The sequence below is a fragment of the Canis aureus genome, chromosome 4, assembly GCF_053574225.1.
Source record: "Canis aureus isolate CA01 chromosome 4, VMU_Caureus_v.1.0, whole genome shotgun sequence".
NCBI classification, from domain to species: domain Eukaryota; kingdom Metazoa; phylum Chordata; class Mammalia; order Carnivora; family Canidae; genus Canis; species Canis aureus.
In genome coordinates this window covers 76,497,872-76,510,575 of record NC_135614.1, presented here as the reverse complement: position 1 = coordinate 76,510,575, position 12,704 = coordinate 76,497,872, and the positions used below count along the sequence as shown (strand labels likewise).

Below are 12,704 nucleotides of genomic sequence, written 5' to 3'. Positions count from 1 at the left end.
TTTACACAATACATGTATCCTCACCACACTAGTGGCACAACAAACTGCACATTTGTCCAAACATGCTCTATTCTCTTTTGTCATAGTTTTTTCTCATGTCATTGCTGCCACAGTTATTTTTTTCTTCTTTCATAATCCTTCCCCAAGTGGCTATTCCTAACCCTCTAGATAAACTGAGGGATAGCATTATAGCACACTGTTTCCATCTATATCTATAATATAAATATACAAAATATGTAAAGCATGAAAAGTGTAATTGGCTTAAAAATACTATGTAAATAAAAATTACATACATACATGTAATGTTTTCAAGCCCACTATATTTTAGTTTTCCACTATAAAGGAAATACTAGAACACTGAAGAAAATTTGGGAGATATGGATAAGAAGGAGAAAGCTATAGCCCATAGAACAGCCAACATAATACAACCAAAGTTATGATATTGGTGAATTTCTTTCTTTAGATGTTTCTAATTGAAATCATATGCCCCAAATTCCACCAGATAGCTAGCATAGTGTTGAATCATAAAAAATTACCCCACTAATCAGGTAATTTTTTATTTGAACTCTGAGAGAATAAAGTTGTGCTAATTGGTGCTTTGATATTACTATTTTTAAAAGATGACTAAATCATTTTTGTCCAAAGCAATCCAATTAAATCCACAGATTCCAAAAAAGATAAATTTGATCAAAAGTTTGAAGGACTGGGGCACTGGGTGGCTCAAACAGTTAAGTGCTTGATCTTGGGATCAGTTCAGGTCATGATCTTGGGATCCTGGGATCGAGCCCCATGTGGAGCTTCCTTGTGGCAGGGAGTCTGCTTCTCCCTTTCCCTCTGACCCTCCCCCCATTTGTGTTCCCTTTTCCTCTCTCTCTCTTTCTCAAATGAATAAATTAAAAATCTTTTTTTTTTTTTTAAGTTTGCAGGCTTGACTTCCTCAGTTTTCTTCATGAAGATATTTTTGACTGATGTATTAGTCTTCTAGGGATGCCATAACAAAACACTATGGGCTAAGTGGCTTAAACAATAGAAATTTATTTTCTCACTGTTTTTGAGGCTGGATATCCAAGATCAAGGTGTTAACATGTTTGTTTTTTCCTGAGGCCTCTTTCCTTGGCTTTCAGATAGCACCTTTTTGCTGTGTTCTCAGATAGCCTTTCCTCTATGTGCATGCATCCCTGGTATCTCTCTTCTTACAAGGGCACTAGTCATATTGGATTAGGGTCCCAACATTTACATCACGTAACCTTAATTTCCTCCTTAAAGGCCTGATTCCCAAATATAGTCACACTGGGGGTTAAGGATTCAACATTTGAATTTTGAGAGGATACACTTCAGTTCATAGACTTTTTATCCGGACGATTTAACACATGACAACATATACTGATAGGAATCCCATTTCTTCTTTGCTTTGTTGATAACAGGAGATGGGGGGCGGGGAGTAAAATACTGCTATAAGTCTAATGTCAAGTTGGAAAATTTGGAACCTTTCATATGGCTGAATATTCACATTGAAATTTTGCTTCAAGTAAGATTGTGAAAACTTTTTTTTCCTGTTTGCATACTCTTTTTTTTTTTTTAAGTTCTTTTTTTTTTTTTAAATAATCTCTATATCTAATGTGGGACTCAAACTTGTGACCCCAGGATCAAGAGTCACATGCTCTTCTGATCAGCCAGACAGGCACCCTTTTCTTTCCTGTTTTCAACAAAAGAGATATCAAGAAACCCTAGTTACATTAGCTGGGTTACACTAATTCAGAATGATACAAAAGGGAAGTAATATCAGGTCTGGTGTGGAGTTAAAGCTTATTCTATCCATTTTCCAACCCATCTGGAAGAATAATATCTTCCTTCCAAGAGATAATTTTAAAATTTTTAAAGAGATTTTATTTATTTATTTGAGAGATAGAGAGAATGAGCATGAGGGATGGAAGGGCAGAGGGAGAAGCAGGCTCCCTGCTGACCAGGGGACCCAACTCAGGGCTCCATCCCAGTACCCCAGGATCATGACCTGAGCAAAAACAGACCCTTCACCAACTCAGTCACCCAAGCACCAACCCCCAAGAGATAATATTATTTTTAAAATTTAATTAAAATTATTTTTTATAGAAGGATTAGGGAGAGAGGAAGGACAGAGAGAATCTTAAGCAGGTTTCTTGTTCAGAGTGGAGCTGATGTGGGGCTTGATCTGAGAGTCCTGAGATCACAATCTGAGCCAAAGTCAAGATTGGACACTTAACCAACTGAGCCACTCATGTGCAGCTCAAGAGATAATTTTTATATCAGATTGGACATAGAGATAAAATCCTGCTCTGATATGTCTAAAGCGTTGACACTTCCAAAAGAAAGTCCTAGTGTGTTCTCTCCTTGGGTTACCGATAAGCTCTGAATATGGGATCCAGCAGGAATCTGTTTACCTTTCCTCTGATTTCTGAAAAGTAAGTAAAGTGCTCCACACAAGAGTGTTGGTGAATGTACTTTGTTATTATAAATGGAAGTGTTGATTATGAGGATTATGGAGAAGCAAAGCCATACACTGCTTGTCACTGGACAGAGGAAGCCAGCCAAGAATCCAGATAACAAAGGCTCTCAAAGAGGGCAAAAGACAAGTCAAACACCCAGGTGATCAAACTGAAAAAATAAGTTTTACAGCACAGCATTTGGTTCTTGTATTTGTCGGTTTGAACTGTGTATGCCCTCAAGTTAGAAGAATTCATCAGAGATGACAACAGGGAGGAGCAAATGTGGGCTGGAGCAGTGACCAATTCTTTGTTACAGACTTAGGACTTAGAAAAAGTCTATATATATGGAATTTGCTTGGAGGGTCTAATAAAGGTGGTCAAATCAGTGCATTCATAGTTGCTATGAGATAAAGACAGGAAATGTTAAACACCCCAGAGTTCTTCAAATCTCACTTTACAGCTGAGCTCTCTCCTTCAAAAATCTTCCATGAATTAAATATATGTATACATAGAAAAACCTAAATTTCATCTCCATCATTTCCTACCAGCTCACTTAGAGAAGTGCTACTGAGCAGTTAAATGGTCCCAAAGCAGGATTTGGAAAGAGAAAGAAGAAAAGCCAGGAAAAAGGACAGCGAAAAGCCAGATAATCACCCAGAACCAACTGTAGATAATTATAATGGTCTTTGACAATGTTGCCTGCAATATTAGGTCTTCTTAAGCCACTTATTAAATGGTATCACAATGATAATATCGCTAAGGCATTCCTCAGCAGAAAGCTTTGTAGGTAAAGAATTCTTTCTTTTTCTGTTTCTTTTTATAAATGGAGAACATGGAATTCATATCTTCCCTAAAAGATAAAACATGTGATTCACTTACTATCGTCCTGTTTCTAAAATAACTCTGGTTGAGGGTATAAATAGCATTCTACCCATTGTAATCACATTATTCTTTAAGTAGTCACTTTCAGGTGTAGAATTGCAGATGAGATAGCAGCCAGGGTCACATGGTGGTTTTAGTTTATCCCCTTTAACATGCAATTCCAATTACAAAAAATAAGGAACTCCTAATGGTATGTTCAATAATAGTGGTATGGAAGCACTGCTTCAAGATCAGGCCAGGTTTACAGTAAGAAATTAAATCACTGAAATATTTTATTTTTCATAGGAATTGGGCAAGTAAAAAATTATTCACTGTGACTTCTAATTCCACTAAGAATAGTTCTATGTGCCATTCTCTTCTGTTTGAGCAGGAAGTGGAAAGAGGCTGTGAAGACTGTGGAATTTGGGGAGTCTTGTGAATTTCTTAGAGAGTCAATTTTTTTTATAACAATAGAGTTTGTATCCCATAAAGTTTCACTGTGATATAAAATTAAAGTTATTTACTACTGGTTTTTATAGAGCATTAAATCCTGAAGCCAAATGTCTTTTGACTTCACAACGACATCAGTGGGCATTTGCCAAGTTAAAGAAGATAACCATCATTGTGAATGGATCACAGAATTCCAATCTGCAAGATTATACTTAATATTCTCTTATATTTGAAAAATGTATAGGAGCAGTAGTTATATATCACCCTTTCCAATCCTGGTATTACTGATTTGTGACTTTTTTTCTTAATAAGCTTTCCCTAGAGTTTATTAATTTCATTAGTCTTTTCAAAGAATCAATTTTTACTTTGTTGATCCTATTAGATTTTAGTCTTCTGTCCCTCATTTTTTGCTTTTTTCATTAGTTTTTTCTATTTTTGAGGAGTTTAAGTTGCTATTATTTTACTAACTTATTGAGATGGATCCTTAGATCACTGATTTTTCAGTCTTTGTTCTTCCTCATATATGTACTTAAGGCTATGTATTTCCCTCTAACGTATGACTTTAGTTAAATTCAACAAATATTTTCATATCATTAAATTCAAAATATTTTCTAACTTCCATTGTGATCTTTTCTTTGATCCAGAGGTTATTTAGAAGCATATATTTTTTTAAATTTTTATTTATTTGTGATAGTCACAGAGAGAGAGAGAGAATGAGGCAGAGACACAGGCAGAGGGAGAAGCAGGCTCCATGCACCAGGAGCCCGACGTGGGATTCAATCCCAGGTCTCCAGGATCGCGCCCTGGGCCAAAGGCAGGCGCCAAACCGCTGCGCCACCCAGGGATCCAGAAGCATATTTTGTATTTTCCAAATTTATGGGAATTTTATAGTTATCTTTTTATTATGCCTTGATCTGTGGTCATCTAGTATATTTTGTGTGATGCCATTCTTTTGAAATTTGTTGAGTTGCTTTACGGTTCAGCAATTTTGAAAATTTTCCATGTGTATTTGAAAAGAATGTGTGGCTTGCAGTTGTTGCGTATTCAATTACATACATTTTTAACTGGGTTGTTCAAAATTTTTATATCATTTTTTTTGGTCTTCTGGTTCTATCAGTTACATAGAGGTATATTTTTTAAATGTTCCAGTGTGAATGTGCATCTGCTTCTTATTTTTTATAATTCCATCAATTTTTGCTTTATACATTTTTAGGCTATATTATTAGGTGATACAAATTTATGTATTATTATAATTATCTGTTAAATTACACCGCTTTTCCAAAATATTTCTTTTTGACTTAAAGTATATATATATTTTTATCATATTAATGTAGTTCTTACCAGCTTTCTTTTGGTTAGTATATTAGTTATTTATTCCTGACTAACAAAGTACCCCTAAAACTTGGTAGCTTAAAAACCAACATTTATTGCTTCTAATAGTTTAAAGTGAGCCAGGGATATAGAAGCAGCTTAGTGTCTCAGGAGGTTGCAGTCAAGATATCAAGTGGAGCTGCACCTTCATGAGACTTGAATGGGGCTGAAGGCTTGAATGGGGACAACCTACTTCCAAGATGGCTCACTCACATGGCTTTTGACTGCAGGCCTTGGTTTCATATTGGCTGTTGACAGGAAGCTGTGGTTCCTCATCACATGGACTTCTCCAATAGGCTGCCTGAGTGTCCTCATGATTTCGAAGCTGGCTTCCCACAGAGCAAGCAATCTGAGGGAGAGAGGCCAAGGAGGAAGCCACAACAAATTTTATGACCTAGGCTAAATTGCACACTTTCACTTCTGCCACATTCTATTCATTAGAAGTGAGTCATTAAGTGCAACTTATTCTCCAGAAGAGGGGAATTAGGCTTTACCTTTGAAGGGAGTAGTGTCAAAGAATCCAAGGGCCTATTTTAAAACCACACTGTTTAGTATTTGAGTGGTACATTTTTTAAAAAAGATTTTATTTATTTATTCATGAGAGACACAGAGAGAGGCAGAGAGACACAGGCAGAGGGAGAAGCAGGCTCCATGCAGGGAGTCTGATGTGGGACTCGATCCCAGGACCCCGGGATCACGCCCTGAGCCCAGGGCAGACACTTAACCACTGAGCCACCCAGGCATCCCGGTACATTGTTTTTCAGACTTTTAATTCCAGACTTTAGGTTTTCTTGTATTTTAGGTTTGGCTCATAATGTTCAGAATACACACATATTGTATGCAACTCTGTCAATCTATGTCTTTTAATTGTAGCAATTAGTCCATTTTTACTTAATGAAATTACGGATAACTTGAATCTAAATTCTATTGTACTGTTATTTGGTTGCACCTGTGTGTGCTCCTTTTTTCTCTTTTTTTACCTTTGGATTAAGATGATTTGAAGCAAGGCTTCTGTTCCTGGGAGGACTGGTCTACTTCTGATTCACTATTATACCTAAGGAGCTGTCTTTCAGAATCCCTGCTGCAAAGAGACTCTGAACTCTAATTATTTTCATGTGAGTCAATGGAAAGTTCTGCTCGCTTCTACCTTTCTCATAGGTACCCTCTTCCAGAACAAGCAGACACTGGTGGGGAAAAGAGGTCCCCACCCTGGGTTTCTTTCTTTTCTGAGATTTTGTCTCTTTAATTATTCACTGTCTTATTGGCTCTACTAAGCTTCCCGACAGAATACTTTAAAAAACTATTTTCTCGTTGTTCATTTGGGAAAGTTAGTTTTCTTAGCTTCCTCTCACTGGAAGTAAGTCATTTAATGCTTGGTGGAGTATTATTATTATTCCCTTTTAATGGTGAGGAAACTGTCTTCAGACAAGCCAAGTTAATTGCTCAAGGTTATATTTAGAAAGTGGCAAGCTTAGAATTTGAACCTGTATCTTTCTGTCACTAAAAATAAAACTCATGCTATAATTTATATTAGCTTAAAGCCATTTTGGCTATTATCCTCCAAGTAGAACACATATAAGAAGATTTAATACTGACAATCATATTTCTCATCAGTTATAAATGGATGTTTTCAAAATTGGAAGTCTATTTTATAGCAGTCTTTAATTAATTTTACTAAAATATAATTTGACTTTTTGAAGTATTTTGATTTATAGTTTTATAATTCCTTACCAGTACTGACTAGAAATCAAGAGTTTATAAAATGGTACTTTGTCATAAAAGTGTAGTATGACTCAATAAATAGTTATTTAAAAGTGTAAGTAAAAATTGAATCTCAATTTTTGAATTTCTTAACTGCTGTTTCTTCATTCCTTATCTAGGATTCATTTTAAAGAAATTCAGTTTTACTTCAAATATCATTTATCATCCATTAAAATACCTCTGTAAAACAATGAATTACTTTTCATAAAAGCCATATAACTATTAAATTCCACCATATGTTGCTTGTCTTTCAGGGAAATGACATATTTTGGAAATTTGTATAGATCCCTAAATAGTCAACAAATATGTATTATATGACATATATTGTTATCCAGATGATTAAGCTTTAACATACTATTTAATAGTGAAGTTCTTCTTTCCTTATAAGATATATATGTATTTGAAAAAATAACTTCTCTGCTAATTTTTGCTAAGAAACCTGAATACTTTCTCTAGCAGAGAAGCCAGAATATTTCCATCTGCCTCTGCAGTGATGAGGCTAAATTAAAGTTGAAATCAGTATTTTAGGAAAGGCAAAATAGCAAAGGCTAAAGAGAACATATTTCTTCAACAAAGTAGACTTATGGCCCAAGAACCAGAGTTTCTGAAGTTATTGAACAGTTTTTGCATCAAGTGTGTCCTATAAGGATGCCTGGGTGGCTTAGCGGTTGAGCATCTGCCTTCAGCTCATGGCATGATCCCGGAGTCCTGGGATCAAGTCCCACATCGGGCTCCCTGCATGGAACCTGCCTATGTCTCTGCCTCCCTCTGTGTGTCTCTCATGAATAAATAAATAAAATATTAAAAAACAAAACAAAAAAAGAGTGCCCTAAAAAGCATGGGGCCTCTAAATAGACTTGATTTGTTTTTCTCATGTGTTGGTGCTACCCAGGAGAAAAGGAAATAAGAAAGGGGGAGGCCTTTTAGGCCAACTGGTAAAAGCTGTAGGATCTGATTTAGAATTTCTAGGTTGGACAGTTTAATCTTACCAGGGTACAGAGACAGGGGATTTGGAGCAAAGTCCCAGATGGCCTTTTGCTACACCTCTGTTACATCTATTAGAAGAGCTTTGTTGTTGGAAAGATATGGCCTCTGAGGCAGTGGGAAATTCTTCACATCAAGGAAGAGGATGGAGGGGTTCGGGGGTTCACTGAAGTCAGTCTAACATGCTCTGGATCAACTGTGTGAAGGCTATAAGTTTGTACAAGTCCTGGAAAGTCAAAATTACATGCTATATTCTTTCTGGTTTCAAATACCAAGTGAACAGGAAGAGGAAAAAGAGGACAAAGGATTTTATGGGAAAGTATCTCAGTAACTGCAAAGATAGTCCTTTTCAATGGAGTTTTTTGTCTCAAAGCTGTAAATTTCTTGGCTTCTAGAAGCTTGAAGTGGCAGAGAAGAGGAAATGCATCAGGGTAAACTGCCTTTTTGGGGGCTGCATAGGCAGATCACATGGGAGCTCACCTTGGACCTAATTGCAATCATTTGGGAGAGAGTTGGCCTAGAGCCATCTTAACTTGATCTTATCCAATAGAGCCAGTGATGAGGCAATGGACCCCGTGTGTGGTGACTGCTGGGTTCCTAGGGCCTAAGGGTTCGCTCCCCAGCAGTCAGTCGGATTGTCAGTGTTTTATGAATTGCCATTTGATGTTCCTAGTGGGAGAATCTTGGAGAAACTCAGAAGAAAACTGCCCATGAGAAAAAGAATCAGTATTGGGAATTTGACAGAGGGCAGTAATGTCAGATTGCATCTCTTCTAGTCAGTAAAAACTTTCTTTTAGCTATCTCTACCTCTACAATTGACTACTATGAAGGGGTAAGGCTGGGTGGGGGAGAAGGAAAGTGTAAAGCTGGGAAATAGAGGTAGGTTATGTCTCCTGTCATCCTGTAGGTGTCTTGGCTAGAAGTAGCACTAAACCAGAGGAAGGGAGAAACTTTAGCTTTAAGTAAAGTATAAAATTGGACTGGGCATTTAATTACTGCATTAAGACTGACCAGAGGATTTTTTATATTTAAAAGGTATCAGAAAATTACAGGCCATGCCTGAGTGCTCTCTCATGTTGCAAAAGAACAACTAGCTATTAGCCCATCTAGCTACTGAGAAAGGAAGCACTGACGAAAATATAGCTGCTTTATGATCACATCTTTTTGTATTTTGCTCTATCAAATACTGGTTACAGCTCATCCAAATGTCTCAGCCTCTACCACGGTGTGAGAGTCTATGTAACCACATGAAGAACAATTTCCAAATTGCCATGGTTCTTAGTTCACACCTGCTCCTTCAGGTTATCACTCATCACCCATCTACTCAACCAAGGTGTCCTTGGGTCACATTCAGTTTTCCAGGGTCTCAGTACAGGTTGCTCCTTTTCTATTGTTTGAGTATCCTCTGCACAGTCCATGCCCTGTAGGCCCTGAATGAGGCTCTTACCCACTGCCTTGGAAGACAGGGATCCTGAGTGTAGTAAACTGAAAAGTGGCCCCCCAAAGATATCCACATCCTAAATCCTGGAACCTGCAACCATTACTTTATCTGAAAACAGTCTTTGCAGACCTGATTAGTATGATCAGGTGATTGAGAGGGGAAATTATTTTAGATTATTAGGGTGGGACTTAAACACAATCACATTCATTTTTATGAGAGGGAGAGAGAGGCAGATTTGACACAGAAGAGAAGGTGATGTGAAGATGGAGGCAGAGAGGGATTTGAAGATGTTGGCCTTAAAGACTGGAGTGATGCAGACATAAGCCAATGAATGCTAGTAGCCACCAGCAGTTGGAAGAGGCAAGGAACACATCCTACCTAAGAGCCTCCAGAGGAAAAGCTATTCTGCCAACATCTCAGTGATACTAATCTCAAACTTCAGGTTTCCAGAACAATTAGAGAATATATTTCTGTTGTTCTAAGCTACTGAATTTGTGGTAATTTGTTACAGTAGCTTTAGAAAGCCAATCCACTGGAAGAGCATTGCTTCCTCCTTCTCTGCAGGTTACAGGTAGACAGTATGGGGCATGCTCCATTCTGGATTCAATTTAGTTATCTGAGCCCCAAATCAGCACTGTTTATGCCCTGACTCTTAGATGGACTTTCATTTCTATCTTAATTCTGGCTGAAGACCAACCAGTCAGGCTCAAGGTGGAAGTGAGGAGAGATGAACAGATGAAAGGAGGCTACTTCTTTGTCTCTATTGTCCTAGTTTGCTCTGTTCTCTCAGGCACCTGCCCCCAGTTGTACTTTATCTTCCAGTAAAACACAAAACAAGACACAACTCTATATAACTCCAGAAGTACATCCCATTAATATCAACTGGTGCTTGAGGTAAGGCTATCATCTGTCACTTCCCCAAGAACCATTAAAGTTTGGTCAGATCCAGGCATATCACATGAACCATCTAGGCATATAAAACTTCTTATTCCAGAGCTTGGGGCATGGTAGGTCTTCAGAAAATGGTGGCATCGGTGGGAGGAAAACTCTAAGAGTCAGTAGGACTAGGTTTTGAATGCCCAGTTTTGCCTTTTACCGGCACTGGTATTTTTCCCCATCTGTTGAATGGGGGTAAAATTACTCGTTTCATTGAACAGTTTTAAGAATTTAGTGGGCATAGGGCCTGGTACATAGTTGATATTCAATAAATATAAATTTCCACTCAGCAACCCCTTCACATATTGAATATTCCCTTACTTCTCTATGGCATTTTACATGTAAAGGCTTTACCATATTATTGCAGAACAATGTGGATGTTATTATTAACATTAAAGATAGAAATAATCTTTAAATGGTAATTAACAATCCTATTTATTATACTATGAGTTTATTAAGGACAGGTATTTTTTTCATCTCTATATATTATCTAGCACATAATAGGCTTCAAAAGTGCCTGCTGACTAATTTAATTAAAACACTTTCAGCAGCAGGATTACTTTTCATTAATAGCTCTAATCAAAAATACAAGTTAAAATTAGATTCAGATACAAGGTAACATGTTCATCTTTCTATGAGAACTGAAGAGAAAGATGTGAACAGTAGCCTAGAACAGACTTAATCAGAAAAAAAAAAATAGAACTAGTTAGTTGAGCCAATGTGTAGACCTATGTAAGGTGGGAACAAAGTACTTTAGAAACACCAAGTGATTTTGGTGACCCAGCTCTGACTTATGCTTATTTCATGAAGTGACCTCCAAGGGAAGCTTTTAGACTATTTACTCAATCTTCTACTCAAACCTATTTGAGAAAAAGCTCAACCCAGTGAAATCAAAAGTGATTGATAAATGAGGTAATCATTCCTATTTCAAAAGGAATTTTCTCTTTACAAAACTATCAGGTTCATTTGGGGAGGTTCCTTACATTGTTTAAAATATGATTATATTTCTAGAAGCTCTGGAACTTTTGAGCAACACACCCATGGTATAAAATAGAATCACTTTTGATTTATGTTCAATACTCTGCAATTTGGTATAGTTCTCCTAATTCATCCATTCATTCACTTTCCCATTTGTTTTAAAATATGTTAAACAAATTTGATATTTATCAAGCACCCATCATGGGAAGAACCAGTATGACTGCATGGTTGGAGCAGTCTCAAGTAGCCCAAATAACTAATGAGGCTAATCTCTCAGTCCACATGGCATCATATGCCATACAGGGAAGCACACACGATAAGTAAAAAATTTCTGAGTTGGACCCCAGCATTACCAGTTACAATAACTAGTTGTGGTACCATGGAGAAATTACCTACTGAGTCTAATTTCTCCATCTACAAAAAGGGATAATTCCTGAGGCTGCCATGATTCTTGATATAACAAAGTGTATGATGCTTGATTTTATAGCTGCCATCAAAAATGTTAGTTCCTTCTTTACTTCATCCAGATATCCTTCCCATCTCTATCCCTTCACCTCCTACAACCTACATTTAGCTTTCTCAGACTAGACATACTAAAATCTGCATTTCATCAGAAAGTATTTCAATGGCAAGAAATAGCATCAGTAATAACAATTGCTAATATTTTATTGAGACCTCAGTAACGCATTACCTCATTTAATTGTCATAATAACCCTTTGATCTGAAGTGACAGTTAATATCTTTATTTTAGGAAGAGGTTAAAGTAATTTGCCCAAATGAAAATCTCTGTGTTCTCTATCTATTCCCCTACTCACAAACACTAACATAGTCACAAATAGAAGAATGAGAAAATGTTTCTACCATGTAGACAGGGTATTGTGACATGGGTATTGTGATAACCAGAATGTGAAAGTGACAGTTGTCTTAAGCATTTTTTTCTGAATTCTACTTTCCCTTTCAGAAACCCCCAGTCTCAGAGAGCCTGGAACTTTCATTCTACCCTGAGAGAAACTTCTGAGTAGAATATTAATGTGACCCACCCATTCATATACAAATATTAGTCAATTCCAAAGGAATTTCACACTATAGGTGAAGATTATTTAAAAATGCCTCTGAATTATCGAGGAAAATGAATTTTTTAAAAATTTAAGTAATAGGCTTTATTTTTCAGAGTTGTTTTAAATTTACAGAAAAATTGCAGGTTCCATATCTCTCTTCTCCTTACTCCCACCCCAGTTTCCCCTAGTATTAACATCTAGCATTAGAGGGGTACATTTATTACAACTGATGAATAAATATTGATATATTATTAAATAAAATTCATAGTTTACCTTAGGGTTCACTCTTTGAGTTGTAGAGTTCTATGGATTTTGACAAATGTATAATGTTGTATATCCAATATTACAGCATCACACAGAATAGTTTTACCATTCTAAAATTCTCCTGAACTCCACCTATTC

At 36.8% G+C, this 12,704-nt stretch overlaps 1 protein-coding gene and 1 long non-coding RNA gene across 21 annotated transcripts in view; one reads left to right on the top strand and one right to left on the bottom strand.

Annotated features, from left to right (window-relative positions):
• Positions 1-12,704, bottom strand: part of LOC144313027 (uncharacterized) — a 196,180-nt gene that overhangs the window by 126,972 nt on the left and 56,504 nt on the right. For 14 of the 20 annotated variants that reach the window (XM_077896309.1, XM_077896315.1, XM_077896316.1 and 11 more), the window contains exon 2: positions 5,358-5,493. The exons of the other annotated variants lie outside the window; for them this stretch is intronic. The gene's annotated coding sequence lies outside the window, so the exon portion shown is untranslated. The remainder of the gene's footprint in view (positions 1-5,357; positions 5,494-12,704) is intronic. 20 annotated transcript variants of the gene reach the window in all.
• The window catches only part of LOC144313028 (uncharacterized), a 129,057-nt gene that overhangs the window by 59,929 nt on the left and 56,424 nt on the right, over positions 1-12,704 (top strand). The gene's annotated exons all lie outside the window — the stretch shown is intronic.